At 40.8% G+C, this 24,027-nt stretch overlaps 1 protein-coding gene across 1 annotated transcript in view; it reads right to left on the bottom strand.

Annotated features, from left to right (window-relative positions):
• LOC138357158 (uncharacterized) overlaps positions 1-7,717 on the bottom strand; it is a 103,379-nt gene extending 95,662 nt beyond the window's left edge. The window contains exon 1 of the mRNA XM_069313810.1: positions 7,679-7,717. The gene's annotated coding sequence lies outside the window, so the exon portion shown is untranslated. The remainder of the gene's footprint in view (positions 1-7,678) is intronic.
• Positions 7,718-24,027: the final 16,310 nt, after the last annotated feature.

The raw sequence follows: 24,027 nt of genomic DNA, 5'->3' as shown, positions 1-24,027 counted from the left end.
GAATTCGGCTCCAAAATATTGCTCAGGCCTCGAAATTGGGATATTTGGGATATTTTGAAAACTGCAGGGGGTTTTGGGACAAATGTGACCAAATGCCGCTTTCGGTACTTCGCATATGTTGGGTATAAAAAGTCATAAATTCAAACTGCGAATACGTGCAGAGAGCCAAATTTTGGCTCCAAAACATGGCTCAGGCCTCGAAATTGGGGTATTTTGAAAACTGCAGGGGAGTTTGTGCAAAATGTGACTCACTGCCACTTTCAGTACTTGGCATATGTTGGGTATAAAAAGTCGTAATTTCAAACTGAGAATACGTGCAGAGAGCCTGAATTTGGCTCCAAAATATGGCTCAGGCCTCGATATTGGAATGTTTGGGATATTTTGAAAACTGCAGGGAGGTTTGGGTCAAATGTGACCAAACGCCGCTTTCAGTACTTGGCATATGTTGGGTATAAAAAAGTCGCAATTTCAAACTGCGAATACGTGCAGAGAGCCAGAATTCGGCTCCAAAATATGGCTCAGGCCTCGAAATTGGGATATTTGGGATATTTCGAAAACTGCAGGGGAGTTTGTGCAAAATGTGACTCATTGCCGCTTTCAGGACTAGGCATATGTTGGGTATAAAAAGTCGTAATTTAAAACTGCGAATACATGCATAGAGCCAAAATTTGGCTCTAAAACATGGCTCAGGCCTCGAAATTGGCATGTTTTGAATATTTTGAAAACTGCAGAGGGGTTTGGGACAAATATGACCAAACGCCGCTTGCTGTACGTGGCATATGTTGGGTATAAAAAGTCGTAATTTCAAACTGCGAATACGTGCAGAGACCAAGAATTTGGCTCCAAAATATGGCTCAGGCCTCGAAATTAGGATGTTTGGGATATTTTGAAAACTGCAGGGGAGTTTGTGCAAAATGTGACTCTGCCGCTTTCAGTACTTGGCATATGTTGGGTATAAAAAGTCGTAATTTCAAACTGCGAATACGTGCAGAGAGCCAGAATTTGGCTCCAAAATATGGCTCAGGCATCGAAATTGGGATGTTTCGGATATTTTGAAAACTGCAGGGGGGATTGGGACAAATGTGACCAAACGCCGCTTTCAGTACTTGGCATATGTTGGGTATAAAAAAGTCGCAATTTCAAACTGCGAATACGTGAATAGAGCCAAAATTTTGCTCCAAAATATGGCTCAGGTCTCGAAATTGGCATGTTTCGGATATTTTGAAAACTGCAGGGGGGATTGGGACAAATATGACCAAACGCCGCTTGCTGTACGTGGCATATGTTGGGTATAAAAAGTCGTAATTTCAAACTGCGAATACGTGCAGAGAGCCTGAATTTGACTCCAAATAATGGCTCAGGCCTCGAAATTGGGATATTTGGGATATTTCGAAAACTGCAGGGGAGTTTGTGCAAAATGTGACTCTCTGCCACTTTCAGTACTTGGCATATGTTGGATATAAAAAGTCGTAATATCAAACTGCGAATACGTGCAGAGAGCCAGAATTTGGCTCCAAAATATGACTCTGGCCTCAAAATTGGGATGTTTCGGATATTTTGAAGACTGCAGGGAGGTTTGGGACAAATGTGACCAAACGCCGCTTTCAGTACTTGGCATATGTTGGGTATAAAAAAGTCGTAATTTCAAACTGCGAATACGTGCAGAGAGCCAGAATTTGGCTCCAAAATATGGCTCAGGCCTCGAAATTGGGGTATTTGGGATATTTTGAAACCTGCAGGGGAGTTTGTGCAAAATGTGACTCACTGCTGCTTTCAGTATTTGGCATATGTTGGGTATAAAAATTCGCAACTTCAAACTGCCAATACGTGCTGAGAGCCAGAATTTCGCTCCAAAATATGGCTCAGGCCTCGAAATTGGGATATTTGGGATATTTTGAAAACTGCAGGGGAGTTTGTGCAAAATGTTACTCACTGTCGCTTTCAGTACTTGGCATTTGTTGGGTATAAAAAGTCGTAATTTCAAACTGCGAATACGTGCAGAGAGCCTGAATTTGGCTCTAAAATATATCTCTGGGCTCGAAATTGGGATGTTTGATATATTTTGAAAACGGCAAGGGGGATTGGGACAAATGTGTCCAAACGCCGCTTTCAGTTCTTGGCATATGTTGGGTATAAAAAAGTCGCAATTTCAAACTGCAAATACGTGCAGAGAGCGAGAATTTGGCTCCAAAAAATGGCTCAGGCCTCGAAATTGGGATATTTGGGATATTTTGAAAACTGCAGGGGAGTTTATGCAAAATGTGACTCACTGCCGCTTTCAGGACTTGGCATTTGTTGGGTATAAAAGGTCGTAATTTCAAACTGCGAATACGTGCAGAGAGCCTGAATTTGGCTCTAAAATATGGCTCAGGGCTCGAAATTGGGATGTTTGATATATTTTGAAAACGGCAGGGGGGATTGGGACAAATGTGTCCAAACGCCGCTTTCAGTTCATGGCATATATGTTGGGTATAAAAAAGTCGCAATTTCAAACTGCGAATACGTGCAGAGAGCCTGAATTTGACTCCAAAATATGGCTCAGGCCTCGAAATTGGGATATTTGGGATATTTCGAAAATTGCAGGGGAGTTTGTGCAAAATGTGACTCACTGCCGCTCTCAGGACTTGGCATATGTTGGGTATAAAAAGTCGTAATTTCAAACTGCGAATACGTGCAGAGAGCCAGAATTTGGCTCCAAAATATGGCTCAGGCCTCAAAATTGGGATGTTTGGGATATTTTGAAAACTGCCGGGCGGTTTGGGACAAATGTGACCAAATGCCGCTTTCGGTACTTCGCATATGTTGGGTATAAAAAGTCGTTATTTCAAGCTGCGAATACGTGCAGAGAGCCTAAATTTGGCTCTAAAATGTGGCTCAGGCCTCGAAATTGGGATGTTTGGGATATTTTGAAAACTGCATGGAAGTTTGGGACATATGTCACCAAACGCCGCATTCAGTACTTGGCATATGTTGGGTATAAAAAGTTGTAATTTCAAAATGCGAATACGTTCAGAGAGCCAAATTTTGGTTCCAAAATATGGCTCAGGCCTCGAAATTGGGATATTTGGAAAACTGCAGGGGAGTTTGTGCAAAATGTGACTCACTGCCACTTTTAGTACTTGGCATATGTTGGGTATAAAAAGTCGTAATTTCAAACTGAGAATACGTGCAGAGAGCCTGAATTTGGCTCCAAAATATGGCTCAGGCCTCGATATTGGAATGTTTGGGATATTTTGAAAACTGCAGGGAGGTTTGGGACAAATGTCACCAAACGCCGCTTTCAGTACACTGCATATGTTGGGTATAAAAAAGTTGTAATTTCAAACTGCTAATACGTGCAGAGAGCCAGAATTTGTTTCCAAAATATCGCTCAGGCCTCGTAATTGGGATGTTTGGGATATTTTGAAAACTGCAGGAAGGTTTGGGACAAATGTGACCAAACGCCGCTCTCAGTAATTCGCATATGTTGGGTATAAAAAGTCGTAATTTCAAACTGCGAATATGTGCAGACAGCCTGAATTTGGCTCCAAAATATGGATCAAGCCTCGAAATTGGGATATTTATGATATTTTGAAAACTGCAGGGGAGTTTGTTCAAAATGTGACTCACTGCCGCTTTCAGTACTTGGCATATGATGGGTATAAAAAGTCGTAATAATAAACTGCGAATACGTGCAGAGAGCCAGAATTTGGCTCCAAAATGTGGCTCAGGCCTCGATATTAAGATGGAAGGGATATTTTGAAAACTGCAGGGAGGTTTTGGACAAATGTGACCAAACGCTGCTTTCAGTACTTCGCATTTGCTGGGTATAAAAAATTCGTAGTTTCAAACTGCGAATACGTGCAGAGAGCCAGAATTTGGCACCAAAATATGGCTCAGGCCTCGAAATTGGGATGTTTGGGATATTTTGAAAACTGCAGGGGAGTTTGAGCAAAATGTGACTCTCTGCCACTTTCAGTACTTGGCATATGTTGGATATAAAAAGTCGTAATATCAAACTGCAAATACGTGCAGAGAGCCAGAATTTGGCACCAAAATATGGCTCAGGCCTCGAAATTGGGATGTTTGGGATATTTTGAAAACTGCAGGGGAGTTTGTTCAAAATGTGACTCACTGCTGCGTTCAGTACTTGGCATATGTTGGGTATAAAAAGTCGTAATTTCAAACTGCGAATACGTGCAGAGAGCCAGAATTTGGCTCCAAAATATGACTCTGGCCTCGAAATTGGGATGTTTCGGATATTTTGAAAACTGCAAGGGGGATTGGGACAAATGTGACCAAACGCCGCTTTCAGTACTTGGCATATGTTGGGTATAAAAAAGTCGCAATTTCAAACTGCGAATACGTGCAGAGAGCCAGAATTCGGCTCCAAAATATGGCTCAGGCTCGAAATTGGGATATTGGGGATATTTCGTAAACTGCAGGGGAGTTTGTGCAAAATGTGACTCATTGCCGCTTTCAGAACTAGGCATATGTTGGGTATAAAAAGTCGTAATTTAAAACTGCGAATACGTGCATAGAGCCAAAATTTGGCTCTAAAACATGGCTCAGGCCTCGAAATTGGCATATTTTGGATATTTTGAAAACTGCAGAGGGATTTGGGACAAATTTGACCAAACGCCGCTTGCAGTACGTGGCATATGTTGGGTATAAAAAGTCGTAATTTCAAACTGCGAATACGTGCAGAGAGCCAGAATTTGGCTTCAAAATACGGCTCAGGCCTCGAAATTTGGATGTTTGGGATATTTTGAAAACTGCAGGGTGGATTGGGACAAATGTGACCAAACGCCGCTTTCAGTACTTGGCATATGTTGGGTATAAAAAAGTCGCAATTTCAAACTGCGAATACGTGAATAGAGCCAAAATTTGGCTCCAAAATATGGCTCAGGCCTCGAAATTGGGATGTTTGGGATATTTTGAAAACTGCAGGGGGATTTGGGACAAATGTGACCAAATGCTGCTTTCAGTACTTCGCATATGTTGGGTATAAAAAGTCGTAATTTCAAACTGCGAATACGTGCAGAGAGCCTGAATTTGACTCCAAATAATGGCTCAGGCCTCGAAATTGGGATATTTGGGATATTTCGAAAACTGCAGGGGAGTTTGTGCAAAATGTGACTCACTGCAACTCTCAGGACTTGGCATATGTTGGGTATAAAAAGTCGTTATATCAAGCTGCGAATACGTGCAGAGATTCTAAATTTGGCTCTAAAATGTGGCTCAAGCCTCGAAATTGGGATGTTTGGGATATTTTTAAAACTGTAGGGAGGTTTGGGACATATGTGACCAAACACCGCATTCAGTACTTGGCATATGTTGGGTATAAAAAGTTGTAATTTCAAACTGCGAATACGTGCAGAGAGCCAGAATTTGGCTCCAAAATATGGCTCAGGCCTCGAAATTGGAATATTTTGAAAACTGCAGGGGAGTTTGTTCAAAATGTGACTCACTGCCGCTTTCAGTACTAGGCATATGTTGGGTATAAAAAGTCGTAATTTTAAACTGCGAATACGTGCAGAGAGCCTGAATTTGGCTCCAAAATATGGCTCAGGCCTCGAAATTGGGATGTTTGGTATATATTGAAAACTGCAGGGATGATTGGTATAAATGTGTCCAAACGCCGCTTTCAGTACTTGGCATATGTTGGGTATAAAAATGTAGCAATTTCAAACTGTGAATACGTGCAGAGAGCCAGAATTTGGCTCCAAAATATGGCTCAGGCCTCGAAATTGGGATGTTTGGGATATTTTGAAAACTGCAGGGGAGTTTGTTTAAAATGTGACTCATTGCCGCTTTCAGCACTTGGCATATTTTGGGTATAAAAAATCGTAATATCAAACTGCGAATGCGTGCATAGAGCCAGAATTTGGCTCCAAAAAATGGCGTCCATTAGGGAGGCTCCGGCCTCCCCTGATGCTGTGAGCCCCTGGATAGCTGCAGTGAGCACACACTGGCCCAAAAAAGCCAGCTGAATTCAAAGATGAGCTCCAGGCGAGGTGTGGAAAGAAAGTCCAGCCAGGAGCGTTCAAACTGCGCGCCAAGATGGCCGACCTTTCGGGCGGGAATCTCTTCCACAACGAAATCTTTTATTGTAGAGCTGTTGACAACATACTTTTATCTCAACTTAAGTTTTCGCCACGCATAATTTTTTCTCATTTGGAAAATACATTATCATCTTCACTATAAATTACTACTATAGCGTGTCATTTCTGCTCACACTCATCTCTAAATAAAATGATTACAAATATTTCCCAAGACATAAACTGCCTCATCCAGCCCGCCTCTTCCCTCATTCCAAATCCACAAACCCACCAACAATCCTCCAACTTAATGGGAAGGTCAAGCTTCCCATGACCTTGGAGTCATTGGATATGGGTTTGTGGATGACCTGACCTAGCAGTTTATGCCTTTGGGGAAAAACTCCCCCCCCCCCATGGCATATGCATTAATGATATATAATGCATATGCCAGCCAGTCCAAGTCTAATCTTAAGATAATTCTCCTATCTCTCAATTTATTCTTTACCTACTCTTCACAGCAAGTCTTTGTCACCCACATTGAACAATATTCTAAGTCTTCACTACTCCAAAACTTGCCTCGCCACCCAGCTTTTACCTTACCACACATCTTTGCTACCCATCATTTGGTTTGTATTAAACATTCAAGGTTAAATGTTTGCCCTTGATCACCTAGCAGCAATTGAGGATACAGATGTAAGTTGATTGGATAGTCGCGTTCTGAGTGTAAACTAGTAGAACGTAAGTCAAGAAACTGCAGATAGCCTATTGGCCTGCACGTATCACCACCTATTTATATCCACCCACACTCATTCATATACGTCTAACCTAAGCTTCAACCAATCAAAGATTCCTATGCCTATTATGATCCAGTAATATGGATCCAGTGATCCAGTAATATGATCCACAATAGACAGGAGAATGTCCAGGACGGACCGAAACGTCGTCGTCCCTTCACCTTCTAGTGTGTGGTCTGGTCAACATACTTCAGCCACGTTATTGTGACTCGTCGTCTGCACATGATCCAGTAATTTGTTCCACAAATCCACAACCCAGTTACCAAACCAGTATTTACCCAGGTATTTCCTAAATCTAAACTTATCTTCATTTAAAGCCTTATCAATAACTCCCTTGTTATGCCCATTCATCCACTTGTACACTTCAATCATGTCACGTTAAGGTTTTTCCAACATCTCTTCATACGGAAGCTTTATAATTTGCGGGATTAACTTTGTCATCCTAACTGACGTGTTCTAGTGAATTATGTCCATTGTTTAGCATGGCGATCAAAACTGAACTGCATAATCTAAATGAGGCCTAAAAACAATACGTTAATAAACCCAGCCGACTTAATGCTAACTCTTCTATAAATAAATCTATGGGAAAGAAAAGCTCTCAGCCTGTTAACAAGAGTGTACAAATCCACAAGGGCCGGAACGAGGATTCAAACCTGCATCCGAGAGCATCCCAGACGCTGCCGTAATCGACTGAGCTACGACATGGTCAAAAGGAGTTGAAACCGAAGTTCTACTGAACTTACTGGATCCTGCAGCCTCTCCGAGGCACAAACCAGTGTTAGTGTAACAAGAATGTGAAGTTTTCTACGTCCATCTAGTTCCACCCGCTCCTCCCCAAAACTAGTTGTTAAATAAGCACTTTACCTTGACTCCTCTGATCCAACACTTGTCCACACGTGCCACACTCCTGAAAAAATATTTTTTACATATATTAAGGGCAAGTATAAGTAAGTAATTATCAAAAGAAGGTACCAAACCAGCAAGGATATGTAGCACCAGGGTAAGTATAAACAGTTTATTTCAAATACAATCGAGTAGGAAAATACAATTATGAATTTCAAGAACACTGGAACCAATCACTGGAAAAGGTGAAATTGCAATGGAGATTAATTACATATTGTATCAACAATAGCGAGTAGGCAAGACTGATAACACTGCAATAGCCTAACGGAATACATTTTTGTCTCCGACTCATGAGGCTATGGTTAAGCATCAATGTTCTTTTAAAGTTACATAGAAACACATTATCTTATTAGGGTCTTCCACTAAAAACAAACCTTTAGCTAATCTTAGATAAACGTACTGTGTATTATTAATTTATTTAGCTGTTTATTTATTTATTTAGCTGCTACTCCCCTGCAGTTTTCGAAATATCCCAAATATCCCAATTTCGAGGCCTGAGCCATATTTTGGAACCAAATTCTGGCTCTCTGCACGTATTCGCAGTTTAAAATTGCTACTTTTTTATACCCAACATATGCCAAGTTCTGAAAGCGGCGTTTGATCACATTTTGCCCAATCCACCCTGCAGTTTTCAAAATATCAAAACATCCCAATTTTTAGGCCTGATCCATATTTTGGAGCCAAATTCGGGTTCTCTGCACGTATTCGCAGTTTTAAATTACGTTTTTTTATACCCAACATATGTTTCGTACTGAAAGCGGCGTTTGGACACATTTGTCCCAATTCCACATGCAGTTTTCAAAATTTATCAAACATCCCAATTTCGAAGCATGAGCCATATTTTGGAGCCAAATTCTGGCTCTCTACACGTATTCGCAGTTTGAAATTGCGACTTTTTTATACCCAACATATGCCAAGAACTGAAAACGGCGTTTGGACACATTTGTTCTAATCCCGCATGCAGTTTTCAAAATGTATCAAACATCCGAATTTCGAGGCCTGAACCATATTTTGGAGCCAAATTCTGGCTCACTGCACGTATTCGCAGTTTGAATTTACGACTTTTTATACCCAACATATGCAAAGTACTGAAAGCGGCAGTGATTCACATTTTGCACAAACTCCCCTGCAGTTTTCAAAATACCCCAAATATCCCAGTTTCGAGGTCTGAGCCATATTTTGGTGCCAAATTCTGGCTCTCTGCACGCATTCGCAGTTTGATATTACGACTTTTTATACCCAACATATGCCAAGTACGGAAAGCGGCAATAAATCACATTTTGCACAAATTCCCCTGCAGTTTTCAAAATATCCCAAATATCCCAATTTCGAGGCCTGAGCCATATTTTGGAGCCAAATTCTGGCTCTCTGCACGTATTTGCAGTTTGAAATTACGATTTTTTATACCCAACATATGCCAAAAACTGAAAGCGGCGTTTGGTCACATTTGTCCCAATCCCCCCTGCAATTTTCAAAATATCCCGAAAATCCCAATTTCGAGGCCGGAGCCATATTTTGGAGCCAAATTCTGGCTCTCTGCACGTATTTACAGTTTAAAATTGCAACTTTTTTATTCCCAACATATGCCATGTCCTGAAAGCGGCATTTGGTCACATTTGGCCCAATCCCCCCTGCAGTTTTCAAAATATCCCAAACATCCCAATATCGAGGCCTGAGCCATATTTTGGAGTCAACGTCTGGCTCTCTGCACGTATTCACAGTTTGATATTACGACTTTTTATACCCAACATATGCCAAGTCCTTAGAGCAGCAGTGAGTCAAATTTTGCACAAACTCCCCTGCAGTTTTCAAAATATCCCAAATATCCCAATTTCATGGCCTGAGCCTGATTTTTGAGCCAAATTCTGGCTCTCTGCACGTATTCGCAGTTTGAAATTGCGACTTTTTTATACCCAACATATAACAAGTACTGAATGCAGCCTTTGGACACATTTGTCCCAATCCCCCCTGCAGTTTTCAAAAATTTATCAAACATCCCAATTTCGAGGCTTGAGCCGTATTTTGGAGCCAAATTCTGGCTCTCTGCACGTATTCGCAGTTTGAAATTACGACTTTTTATACCCAACATATGCCAAGTACTGAAAGAGGCAGTGAGTCACATTTTGCACAAACTCCCCTGCAGTTCTCAAAATATCCCAAATATCCCCGTTTCGAGATCTGAGCCATATTTTGGAGCCAAATTCAGGCTCTCTGCACGTATTCGCAGTTTGATATTACGACTTTTTATACCCAACATATGCCAAGTAATGAAAGCGGCGTTTGGTCATATTTGTCCCAAACCCCCCTGCAGTTTTCAAAATATCCCAAACTTCCCAATTTCATGGCCCGAGCCATATTTTGGAGCCAAATTCTGGCTCTCCTAACGTATTCGCAGTTTAAAATTGCGACTTTTTTATACCCAATAAATGCCAAGTACTGATTGCGCCGTTTGGACACATTTGTCCCAATCCCCCCTGCAGTTTTCAAAAAATATCAAATATCCTAATTTTGTGGGAACCGACCTGTGAGATTTATATTTATTTAATTTATATGAATTTATATTTACGTTAATTTATATACTTCGATAGCAATTTGTATAATGATAAGTGGACTGTATTTCTGCAATAATCTCATAATCTCACAAATCGATCCTCTACACATTAGGGGGGTTATTAAATTAATATATATGCAGCCAATCAAACTGCAGAATTAACTACATACATTGAAGAGGTTCCTTATCTTATAGTACAGCAGGTTAGTCCACCAGGTATAACTAGGGTGTAGACACCAAATTATCCTCTTTGAGGTAGCTTCCATATCACCCAGTAACTGGTGCACAAATCTTGCTTCCTCGTCTTGACCTGTCAAAAGTGCGCTAGCTGTGAAGCCAGAATCCTATATATGACAAGCTATATCAGAGAAAACTGTACATGGAACATGAAGACCTGGCTTAAATACCTTTAGTTTGAGGCGATTTCGTGATCTAACCGGGTCACCCTATATCCTGACATTAATGGCCATAAATGAATGATAAACGGGTTTCGGATAGACACTTAACTTGTATTTGTAGACAGCGTGTTGATAATGGTACACTTTTAGTTTCCATAACACTACGTCCAAGTAAATTTAACAGGAGCCGAATTTGCTCCCGTGTGAGCCTCTGGTCTCGTATAAACAATGGCTGCCCTCCTTCCCACTCTGACGCCTGGCTTACATTGTCCACATTTCAGAAAGTGATAGAAGGGCCACATTTACTCTACTTTAATATTGATAATTAAGTTAATTTATATAAGATGTTTTTATGATGGTAAAGTCCAAAGACTAATGTATTTAAGAATAATTCCCACCATAATAGGTGGTGAATTATAATAGTATGTGGTGATGATATCCCGTTTTCTTTAGATGGTAATTCCACTACAAGTTACGGTTTCTATGGGTAACTTGTTGGTAATACAGGTATTATCTGTATGATTATTAAATGGTGTCGGATTTTCCGACATAATTCCCCAGGGGGCTGCTCACGGGTCGAAGTCCTATTTAGAACAGACGAACACCGATACTCCTCCTTCGGATTATTAGATTAATTTGATGTTAGTAGTTAGTAATCACACATTTGTGTGTCTGTTCGTACAGGACGGATGTCCCGTACTAGAGTTGCAGGGGTTAGAAGTCTAATGCGATTTCATTTCCCTGTCAACTCTTGAAAGGCTAATATTCAAGCCTAATTACTTATTATTTAACCCAGAAGACTGAATGTGATCAAGTACTACAGTCAAGTATGATTCAGGGACTGCAGTGAGATCAGTGACATTAGATATAACTTGAAGTTTCTTCAGGTAACTGGTCACTGATATATAAACACTGAGGCCCATGGAATACATCTTGATTAAATAATAAATGTATCAAATCAGTCTTCAGATTTATTGGGGTTTAATTTAGTTAATTGATTCAGAAGATTGAATAGCTCATCATTAAAGTAAAGTATGGTTCTGAGACTGCAGTGGGTTCAGTGATATTGGTCGCAGTGACTTGTAGCTGTTTTAGGCTACTGTTCACTGATTTGCCACTGAGGCCTCATGAACTCATCTCCAGCTTCAAATGATGATACTAACATCAATCTCTGTTGGTATAGTCAGCTGTAATCTCCTTAGTATAATGCTACTGGAGAAATATAATCAGCTGACAAATTTAGATTTCTACTGGTATTGTTTATCTGCAGGCATAGGTCTCCTCAGGCTTGATACTGGGCCTGAGAGTAATTTACCTCCTGCAGAGTTTAACATGGTTATACCCTGATATTTAGTAGGGCTACCGATGAATCGATGACAATAGTCTGTCCCTACAAGGAGACCGAAGTCGGTGAGGTGATCAGACTTAATATTATCTGCCAATTTTATTCCTCTATTTCTCAGGAATTTGGCTGTTGCTCTCAGACCTTGAACTTGTAGGTCTACTGGTATTTTGTCCACCACAATGGCTTGTACTCGACAGACGTACCTGCCTAAGCGTACTGATGGTTGTACCACCTGGTAGACTTGAGGTCCTGCATCTGTTACAAACCCTGAGATGTTGAATGACGTCTGGGCTACAGGCCTTAATTGTAGTTCATCTGCCAACTTTTTAGTGACAAATGTTCTCTGGGATCCTTGGTCAAACAACCCACGGGTATGGACCTTGGCCCTCTTATTCAGGATGGTAATTTGGGCAGTAGGCAAAGTCGTATTACCTTTAGACTTTGCCGATTGGACACTGTTTGTTTGTTGCACCTTGCAGTACTGTACTGTGGTGGGAATGCTATCTTCCACCTTGGCGTTTGGAGACGTTGTTTTGGTGTCTCTGCACAATGCTGCATGGTGTCGACCTTTGTTACACCTATTACAGGTGTGTAATTGGGTCTCACAATCCTTGATGTTATGTTTCCTGAGGCACCTCGTGCAATGTTGCAAATCTTTGAGTCGCTCAACACGGGCGTCACTATCAGGAAAATTAGGGCAGTGGTACATTGAATGTTTCTCATTGCAGAACAAACATGTTCCATAGCTTCCAGTACCCTTTGGTGTCACGTTCTTGGGTGACACAGTAACTATAGGCTTGGAGGGTCCCACTGCATATACGCCCACACTGCCACTGTTCCACTTTGGTGTTGAATTATATTGTCTAGATTGATTTGGAGTACCTTTGGTACTCTGTGGTTTACTATTATTGGTTTCTGAGGGTTTACTTGGTGGTTTTAATTTGTCATGTGTTCGTAATTGATGAACTACTGACTTTAAACCTTCAGATATTTCATTCATGGATAAGATGCTTTTATTGTAATGAGCACTCATTTGTCTCAATATGTCCCTAGGTATTTTCTCCTGGACAATTATTTTCAAGACCCACTCAGCCCCGTTTGTATCTGCTGTCAGGCTGAGGGCATTGATCAATGATTCTACCTCCAGCTTGAAGACTTGGAGTGAATCAGCTGAAGCCTCCGGTGGGGGTAAATGCAACAGCTCATGAACTAAATGTGATGTTCTTACTTCTGGATCAGCATAATTATCCTTGAGGAGTTTTACTGCCAGATCATAGCCGTCATTAGTTAATCTCAGATGGGATACTACTGTTTTAGCCTCACCTGATAATTGGCCTTGCAAATAAGAGAATTTACTACTCTTTGGTAAAGATTGTTTTGAGTCTACAAGGTCAACGAATTTGTTCCAAAATTCGTCCCAATCTTCCTCATCTTTCCCTGAGAAAGTGGGTAAATTAATTGGAGGGAGTCGAGCTTCCGCTTGACTCGTATTAGATGCAACTGTTGTTGTTGTTGCTGCCTTGTTCTGGGCAATTAATTTGACATAAGGCTGTAATGTGGCCTGAGTGTGATCTTCATAATTCGCAAGATCAACCATAATGTCGTCTATTTCTGTTTCTGATAAATTGGTGTTGGCAAGTTCAGCCACATATGTTGCTATTTGGCATTTGATTTGCTCAAATTTACCTGCAGCTGCTTGATAATAGCTTTCCAGGTCAGCATAATCAACTTGAGATTGTTGTGACAAATCTTCACATTTCTTGATCTGTCTTGTTAAGTGGCCTTTCAGACCTGCAAGGGTTCTTTTCATTCTCCCTGCATTATCCATACTGGCTAGTTGGTTAAGCCTTGTGGGACTTGTACTTGGGCTGCTCATAATACTGAACAAGCTCTAATGGTAGCCTAGGGTAAATTCTGCACTCACTAGGCTGTAATCCTACCACTACTAGAGGTTAGCACTTAAAATTAATACACATTATATATATACAATCATCCACACTAATGATTTGAGTGATAAACCAGTGTCACTGGAAGTACCTTTAGGTTAGCTCTTCTATATCACCCTAGGATGGTAGAGACACTAATTAATCACTCAAAGGTGTAATGATCATAAGTAAATTATTATATATACACAACTCAACTCGAGTTGATAAAAATTACACCCAAAATAGGGTCTGGACCATTCATTAATGGTGTTAGGTTATTCAATATAGTACAACTGACTATGGTAATCATGGGACTAGGATGAGCAATAATAGTTCAACTAGTCAATGGTTTTATCCTACCCTGTTGTGGGTTGGCAATTAGTAAATATTATACTGTGATCACTAGTGCAATATATATTAAATAATTCTCTATTTTGGAGAAATAATATACACAATTATTGATAATAGCCTCTTAATTAGCCTCTATGAAACTTCTAATATTATCAAGAAGTATTAAATATTATTAGTGACCTCGCGAAATAAACTCCACAAAATTCGTAGATAATCTCTCGCGAAATGTAACACCACGAAATCCGTGAACAATCTTGCGAGGACACAGCCACTAACTTGGCTGGCTTCTATATTATCGCTGTCATTTCACGAAATAACACGCCACCAAATATCTGTGGGTGTCCCTGAAACCGCTGATGAGGCAGATCTGAACTGAGCGGGGCTCGTGAACTCGCACGAGTCAACGCCGCCGTCTTGACTGGCTTTGTTTAAATAACACTGCACTAGTATATTTAATGAATCCACTGGTTAACTGGTTCATCCGGTACTAAGATGACCAAATGTGGGTTCAAAGGATCAAATAATCCGTCATCCGGTTCGAAGATGACCAAATAATGTGGGAACCGACCTGTGAGATTTATATTTATTTAATTTATATGAATTTATATTTACGTTAATTTATATACTTCGATAGCAATTTGTATAATGATAAGTGGACTGTATTTCTGCAATAATCTCATAATCTCACAAATCGATCCTCTACACATTAGGGGGGTTATTAAATTAATATATATGCAGCCAATCAAACTGCAGAATTAACTACATACATTGAAGAGGTTCCTTATCTTATAGTACAGCAGGTTAGTCCACCAGGTATAACTAGGGTGTAGACACCAAATTATCCTCTTTGAGGTAGCTTCCATATCACCCAGTAACTGGTGCACAAATCTTGCTTCCTCGTCTTGACCTGTCAAAAGTGCGCTAGCTGTGAAGCCAGAATCCTATATATGACAAGCTATATCAGAGAAAACTGTACATGGAACATGAAGACCTGGCTTAAATACCTTTAGTTTGAGGCGATTTCGTGATCTAACCGGGCCACCCTATATCCTGATATTAATGGCCATAAATGAATGATAAACGGGTTTCGGATAGACACTTAACTTGTATTTGTAGACAGCGTGTTGATAATGGTACACTTTTAGTTTCCATAACACTACGTCCAAGTAAATTTAACAGGAGCCGAATTTGCTCCCGTGTGAGCCTCTGGTCTCGTATAAACAATGGCTGCCCTCCTTCCCACTCTGACGCCTGGCTTACATTGTCCACATTTCAGAAAGTGATAGAAGGGCCACATTTACTCTACTTTAATATTGATAATTAAGTTAATTTATATAAGATGTTTTTATGATGGTAAAGTCCAAAGACTAATGTATTTAAGAATAATTCCCACCATAATAGGTGGTGAATTATAATAGTATGTGGTGATGATATCCCGTTTTCTTTAGATGGTAATTCCACTACAAGTTACGGTTTCAATGGGTAACTTGTTGGTAATACAGTTATTATCTGTATGATTATTAAATGGTGTCGGATTTTCCGACAAATTTCGAGGCCAGAGCCATATTTTGGAGCCAAATTCTGGCTCTCTGCACGTATTCGCCCTTTGAAATTACGACTTTTTATACCCAACATATGACAAGTTCTGAAAGCGGCGTTTGGTCAAATTTATCCCAATTCAATCAATAGGGGAGCCGGTCGGCCGAGCGGACAGCACGCTGGACTTGTGATCCTGTGGTCCTGGGTTCGATCCCAGGCGCCGGCGAGAAACAATGGGCAGAGTTTCTTTCACCCTATGCCCCTGTTACCTAGCAGTAAAATAGGTACCTGGGTGTTAGTCAGCTGTCACGGGCTGCTTCCTGGGGGTGGAGGCCTGGTCGAGGACCGGGCCGCGGGGACACTAAAGCCCCGAAATCATCTCAAGATAACCTCAAGAAGATCCCCCCTGCAGTTTTTAAAATATCCCAAACATCTTAATTTTGAGGCTTGAGCCATATTTTGGAGCCAAATTCTGGCTCTCTGCACGTATTCGCAGTTATAAATTACGACTTTTTATACCCAACATATGACAAGTACTGAAAGCGGCGTTTGGTCATATTTGTCCCAAAACCCCTGCAGTTTTAAAAATATCCCAAACATCCCAATTGCGAGGCCTGAGCCATATTTTGGTGCCAAATTCTGTCTCTCTGAACGTATTCGCAGTTTGAAATTGCGACTTTTTAAAACCCAATAAATGCCAAGTACTGAAAGCAGCAGTGAGTCACATTTTGCACAAACTCCCCTGCAGTTTCCAAAATATCCCAAAAATCCCAATATCGAGGCCCGAGCCATATTTTGGAGCCAAATTCTGGCTCTCTTAACGTATTCGCAGTTTGAAACTGCGACTTTTTTATACCCAATTAATGTCAAGTACTGAAAGCGGCGTTTGGACACATTTGTCCCAATCCCCTCTGCAGTTTTCAAAATATATCAAACATCCCAATTTCGAGGACTGAGCCATATTTTGGAGCCAAATTCAGGCTCTCTGCACGTATTCGGAGTTTGAAATTACGACTTTTTATACCCAATATATGCCAAGTACTGAAAGCAGCAGTGAGTCACATTTTGCACAAACTCCCCTGCAGTTTTCAAAATATCCCAAATATCCCAGTTTCGAGGTCTGAGCCATATTTTGGAGCCAAATTCTGGCTCTCTGCACGTATTCGCAGTTTGATATTACGACTTTTTATACCCAACATATGCCAAGTACTGAAAGCGGCAGTGAGTCACATTTTGCACAAACTCCCCTGCAGTTTTCAAAATATCACAAATATCCCAATTTCGAGGCCTAAGCCATCTTTTGGAGCTAAATTCTCGCTCTCTGCACGTATTCGCAGTTTGAAATTACGAATTTATATACCCAACATATGCAAAGTACTGAAAGCAGCGTTTGGTCACATTTGTCCCTAACCTCCCTGCAGTTTACAAAATTTCCCAAACATCCCAATTTCGAGGCCTGAGCCATATTTTGGAGCCAAATTCAAGCTCTTTGCACGTATTCGCAGTTTGAATTTTCGACTTTATATACCCAACATATGCCAAGTACTGAAAGTGGCGTTTGGTCAAATTTGTCCCAATCCCCCCTGCAGTTTTAAAATATCCCAAACATCTCAATTTCGAGGCCAGAGCCATATTATGAAGCCAAATTCTTGCTCTCTGCACGTATTTGCAGTTTTAAATTACGACTTTTTATACCTAACATATGCCAAGTACTGAGAGCGGCAATGAGACATATTTTGCACAAACTCCCCTGCAGTTTTCAAAATATCCCAAATATTCATATTTATAGGCCTGAGTCATATTTAGGAGGCAAATTCTAGCTCTGTGCACGTATTTGCAGTTTTAAATTACGACTTTTTATACCCAACATATGCCAAGTACTGTAAGCAACGTTTGGTCACATTTGGCCCAAACCTCCCTGCAGTTTTCAATATATCCCAAATATCCCAATTTCGTGGCCTGAGCCACATTTTGGAGCCGAATTCTGGCTCTCTGCACGTATTCTCCGTATGAAATTACGACTTTTTACACCCAACATATGCGAAGTACTGAAGCGGCGTTTGGTCACATTTGTCTCTAACCTCCCTGCAGTTTACAAAATATCCCAAACATTCCAATTTCCGTGCCTGAGCCATATTTTGGAGCCAAATTCTGGCTCTCTGCACGTATTCGCAGTTTGAAATTGCGACTTTTTTATACCTAACATATGCCATGTACTGAAAGTGGCGTTTGGTCAGATTTGTCCCAAACCTCCCTGCAGTTTTCAAAATATCCCAAACTTCCAAATTTCGAGGCCTGAACCATATTTTGGAGCCAAATTATGGCTCTCCTCACGTATTTGCAGTTTGATATTACGACTTTTTATACCGAACATATGCCAAGTACTGAAAGCCGCAGTGAGTCACATTTGTCCCAATCCCCCCGGCAATTTTCAAAATATCCCAAATATCCTAATTTCGTGGCCTGAGCCATATTATAGAGCCAAATTCTGGCTCTCTGCACGTATTTTCCGTATGAAATTACGACTTTTTACACCCAACATATGCGAAGTACTGAAGCGGCGTTTGGTCACATTTGTCTCTAACCTCCCTGCAGTTTACAAAATATCCCAAACATTCCAATTTCCGTGCCTGAGCCATATTTTGGAGCCAAATTCTGGCTCTCTGCACGTATTCGCAGTTTTAAATTAAATCTTTTTATGCCCAACATATGTCAAGTACTGAAAGCGGCGTTTGGTCACATTTGTCCCAAACCTCCCTTCAGTTCTCAAAATATCCTAAACATCCCAATTTCGAGGCCTGAGCCATATTTTGGAGCCAATTTCTGGCTCTCTGCACGTATTCGCAGTTTGATATTACTACTTTTTATGCCCAACATATGCAAAGTCCTGAAAGCGGCAGTGAGTCACATTTTGCACAAACTCCCCTGCAGTTTTCAAAATATCCCAATTTCAAGACCTGAGCCATATTTTGGAGCCAAATTCTGGCTCTCTGCACGTATTCGCAGTTTGATATTACGCCTTTTTATACCCAACATATGCCAAGTACGAAAAACAGCGTTTGGTCAAATTTGTCCCAAACCCCTCCCTGTAGTTTTCAAAATATCCCAAGCATGCCAATTTCGAGGCCAGAGCCATATTTTGGAGCCAAATTCTGGCTCTCTGCACGTATTCGCCCTTTGAAATTACGACTTTTTATACCCAACATATGACAAGTTCTGAAAGCGGCGTTTGGTCAAATTTATCCCAATCCCCCCCTGCAGTTTTTAAAATATCCCAAACATCTTAATTTCGAGGCTTGAGCCATATTTTGGAGCCAAATTCTGGCTCTCTGCACGTATTCGCAGTTTTAAATTACGACTTTTTATACCCAACATATGACAAGTAATGAAAGCGGCGTTTGGTCATATTTGTCCCAAAACCCCTGCAGTTTTCAAAATATCCCAAACATCCCAATTGCGAGGCCTGAGCCATATTTTGGTGCCAAATTCTGTCTCTCTGAACGTATTCGCAGTTTGAAATTGCGACTTTTTAATACCCAATAAATGCCAAGTACTGAAAGCAGCAGTGAGTCACATTTTGCACAAACTCCCCTGCAGTTTTCAAAATATCCCAAAAATCCCAATATCGAGGCCCGAGCCATATTTTGGAGCCAAATTCTGGCTCTCTTAACGTATTCGCAGTGTGAAACTGCGACTTTTTTATACCCAATTAATGTCAAGTACTGAAAGCGGCGTTTGGACACATTTGTCCCAATCCCCTCTGCAGTTTTCAAAATATATCAAACATCCCAATTTCGAGGACTGAGCCATATTTTGGAGCCAAATTCAAGCTCTCTGCACGTATTCGGAGTTTGAAATTACGACTTTTTATACCCAATATATGCCAAGTACTGAAAGCAGCAGTGAGTCACATTTTGCACAAACTCCCCTGCAGTTTTCAAAATATCCCAAATATCCCAGTTTCGAGGTCTGAGCCATATTTTGGAGCCAAATTCTGGCTCTCTGCACGTATTCGCAGTTTGATATTACGACTTTTTATACCCAACATATGCCAAGTACTGAAAGCGGCAGTGAGTCACATTTTGCACAAACTCCCCTGCAGTTTTCAAAATATCACAAATATCCCAATTTCGAGGCCTAAGCCATCTTTTGGAGCTAAATTCTCGCTCTCTGCACGTATTCGCAGTTTGAAATTACGACTTTATATACCCAACATATGCCAAGTACTGAAAGCAGCGTTTGGTCACATTTGTCCCTAACCTCCCTGCAGTTTACAAAATTTCCCAAACATCCCAATTTCGAGGCCTGAGCCATATTTTGGAGCCAAATTCAAGCTCTTTGCACGTATTCGCAGTTTGAATTTTCGACTTTATATACCCAACATATGCCAAGTACTGAAAGTGGCGTTTGGTCAAATTTGTCCCAATCCCCCCTGCAGTTTTAAAATATCCCAAACATCTCAATTTCGAGGCCAGAGCCATATTTTGAAGCCAAATTCTTGCTCTCTGCACGTATTTGCAGTTTTAAATTACGACTTTTTATACCTAACATATGCCAAGTACTGAGAGCGGCAATGAGACATATTTTGCACAAACTCCCCTGCAGTTTTCAAAATATCCCAAATATTCATATTTATAGGCCTGAGCCATATTTAGGAGGCAAATTCTAGCTCTGTGCACGTATTTGCAGTTTTAAATTACGACTTTTTATACCCAACATATGCCAAGTACTGTAAGCAACGTTTGGTCACATTTGGCCCAAACCTCCCTGCAGTTTTCAATATATACCAAATATCCCAATTTCGTGGCCTGAGCCACATTTTGGAGCCGAATTCTGGCTCTCTGCAGGTATTCGCAGTTTGAATTTACGACTTTTTATACCCAACATATGCCAAGTCCTGAAAGCGGCGCTTGGACACATTTGTCCCAATCCCACCTGCAGTTTTCAAAATTTATCAAACATCCCAATTTCGAGGCCTGAGCAATATTTTGAAGCGAAATTCTGGCTCTCTGCACGTATTCACAGTTTGAAATTGCGACTTTTTTATACCTAACATATGCCAAGTACTGAAAGTGGCGTTTGGTCAGATTTGTCCCAAACCTCCCTGCAGTTTTTAAAATATCCCAAACTTCCAAATTTCGAGGCCTGAACCATATTTTGGAGCCAAATTATGGCTCTCCTCACGTATTTGCAGTTTGATATTACGACTTTTTATACCGAACATATGCCAAGTACTGAAAGCCGCAGTGAGTCACATTTGTCCCAATCCCCCCGGCAATTTTCAAAATATCCTAAATATCCTAATTTCGTGGCCTGAGCCATATTATAGAGCCAAATTCTGGCTCTCTGCACGTATTCTCCGTGTGAAATTACGACTTTTTACACCCAACATATGCGAAGTACTGAAGCGGCGTTTGGTCACATTTGTCTCTAACCTCCCTGCAGTTTACAAAATATCCCAAACATTCCAATTTCCGTGCCTGAGCCATATTTTGGAGCCAAATTCTGGCTCTCTGCACGTATTCGCAGTTTTAAATTAAATCTTTTTATGCCCAACATATGTCAAGTACTGAAAGCGGCGTTTGGTCACATTTGTCCCAAACCTCCCTTCAGTTCTCAAAATATCCTAAACATCCCAATTTCGAGGCCTGAGCCATATTTTGGAGCCAAATTCTGGCTCTATGCATGTATTCGCAGTTTGAAATAACGATTTTTTATACCCAACATATGCCAAGTACTGAAAGCGGCGTTTGGTCACATTTATCAAAAATCAAACTGCAGTTTTCAAAATATCCCAAACATCCCAATATCGTGGCCTGAGCCATATTTTGGAGCCAATTTCTGGCTCTCTGCACGTATTCGCAGTTTGATATTACTACTTTTTATGCCCAACATATGCCAAGTCCTGAAAGCGGCAGTGAGTCACATTTTGCACAAACTCCCCTGCAGTTTTCAAAATATCCCAAATATCCCAATTTCAAGGCCTGAGCCATATTTTGGAGCCAAATTCTGGCTCTCTGCACGTATTCGCAGTTTGATATTACGCCTTTTTATACCCAACATATGCCAAGTACGAAAAACAGCGTTTGGTCAAATTTGTCCCAAACCCCTCCCTGTAGTTTTCAAAATATCCCAAGCATGCCAATTTCGAGGCCAGAGCCATATTTTGGAGCCAAATTCTGGCTCTCTGCACGTATTCGCCCTTTGAAATTACGACTTTTTATACCCAACTTATGACAAGTTCTGAAAGCGGCGTTTGGTCAAATTTATCCCAATCCCCCCTGCAGTTTTTGAAATATCCCAAACATCTTAATTTCGAGGCTTGAGCCATATTTTGGAGCCAAATTCTGGCTCTCTGCACGTATTCGCAGTTTTAAATTACGACTTTTTATACCCAACATATGACAAGTACTGAAAGCGTCGTGTGGTCATATTTGTCCCAAAACCCCTGCAGTTTTCAAAATATCCCAAACATCCCAATTGCGAGGCCTGAGCCATATTTTGGTGCCAAATTCTGTCTCTCTGAACGTATTCGCAGTTTGAAATTGCGACTTTTTAATACCCAATAAATGCCAAGTACTGAAAGCAGCAGTGAGTCACATTTTGCACAAACTCCCCTGCAGTTTTCAAAATATCCCAAAAATCCCAATATCGAGGCCCGAGCCATATTTTGGAGCCAAATTCTGGCTCTCTTAACGTATTCGCAGTTTGAAACTGCGACTTTTTTATACCCAATTAATGTCAAGTACTGAAAGCAGCGTTTGGACACATTTGTCCCAATCCCCTCTGCAGTTTTCAAAATATATCAAACATCCCAATTTCGAGGACTGAGCCATATTTTGGAGCCAAATTCAGGCTCTCTGCACGTATTCGGAGTTTGAAATTACGACTTTTTATACCCAATATATGCCAAGTACTGAAAGCAGCAGTGAGTCACATTTTGCACAAACTCCCCTGCAGTTTTCAAAATATCCCAATTATCCCAGTTTCGAGGTCTGAGCCATATTTTGGAGCCAAATTCTGGCTCTCTGCACGTATTCGCAGTTTGATATTACGACTTTTTATACCCAACATATGCCAAGTACTGAAAGCGGCAGTGAGTCACATTTTGCACAAACTCCCCTGCAGTTTTCAAAATATCACAAATATCCCAATTTCGAGGCCTAAGCCATCTTTTGGAGCTAAATTCTCGCTCTCTGCAAGTATTCGCAGTTTGAAATTACGAATTTATATACCCAACATATGCGAAGTACTGAAAGCAGCGTTTGGTCACATTTGTCCCTAACCTCCCTGCAGTTTACAAAATTTCCCAAACATCCCAATTTCGAGGCCTGAGCCATATTTTGGAGCCAAATTCAAGCTCTTTGCACGTATTCGCAGTTTGAATTTTCGACTTTATATACCCAACATATGCCAAGTACTGAAAGTGGCGTTTGGTCAAATTTGTCCCAATCCCCCCTGCAGTTTTAAAATATCCCAAACATCTCAATTTCGAGGCCAGAGCCATATTTTGAAGCCAAATTCTTGCTCTCTGCACGTATTTGCAGTTTTAAATTACGACTTTTTATACCTAACATATGCCAAGTACTGAGAGCGGCAATGAGACATATTTTGCACAAACTCCCCTGCAGTTTTCAAAATATCCCAAATATTCATATTTATAGGCCTGAGCCATATTTAGGAGGCAAATTCTAGCTCTGTGCACGTATTTGCAGTTTTAAATTACGACTTTTTATACCCAACATATGCCAAGTACTGTAAGCAACGTTTGGTCACATTTGGCCCAAACCTCCCTGCAGTTTTCAATATATCCCAAATATCCCAATTTCGTGGTCTGAGCCACATTTTGGAGCCGAATTCTGGCTCTCTGCACGTATTCGCAGTTTGAATTTACGACTTTTTATACCCAACATATGCCAAGTCCTGAAAGCGGCGCTTGGACACATTTGTCCCAATCCCACCTGCAGTTTTCAAAATTTATCAAACATCCCAATTTCGAGGCCTGAGCCATATTTTGAAGCGAAATTCTGGCTCTCTGCACGTATTCGCAGTTTGAAATTGCGACTTTTTTATACCTAACATATGCCAAGTACTGAAAGTGGCGTTTGGTCAGATTTGTCCCAAACCTCCCTGAAGTTTTCAAAATATCCCAAACTTCCAAATTTCGAGGCCTGAACCATATTTTGGAGCCAAATTATGGC

The sequence above is a fragment of the Procambarus clarkii genome, chromosome 76, assembly GCF_040958095.1.
Source record: "Procambarus clarkii isolate CNS0578487 chromosome 76, FALCON_Pclarkii_2.0, whole genome shotgun sequence".
In the NCBI taxonomy this organism is placed as follows: domain Eukaryota; kingdom Metazoa; phylum Arthropoda; class Malacostraca; order Decapoda; family Cambaridae; genus Procambarus; species Procambarus clarkii.
The sequence above is the reverse complement of the archived record's forward strand: the minus strand, read 5'-3'. Positions and strand labels throughout refer to the sequence as shown.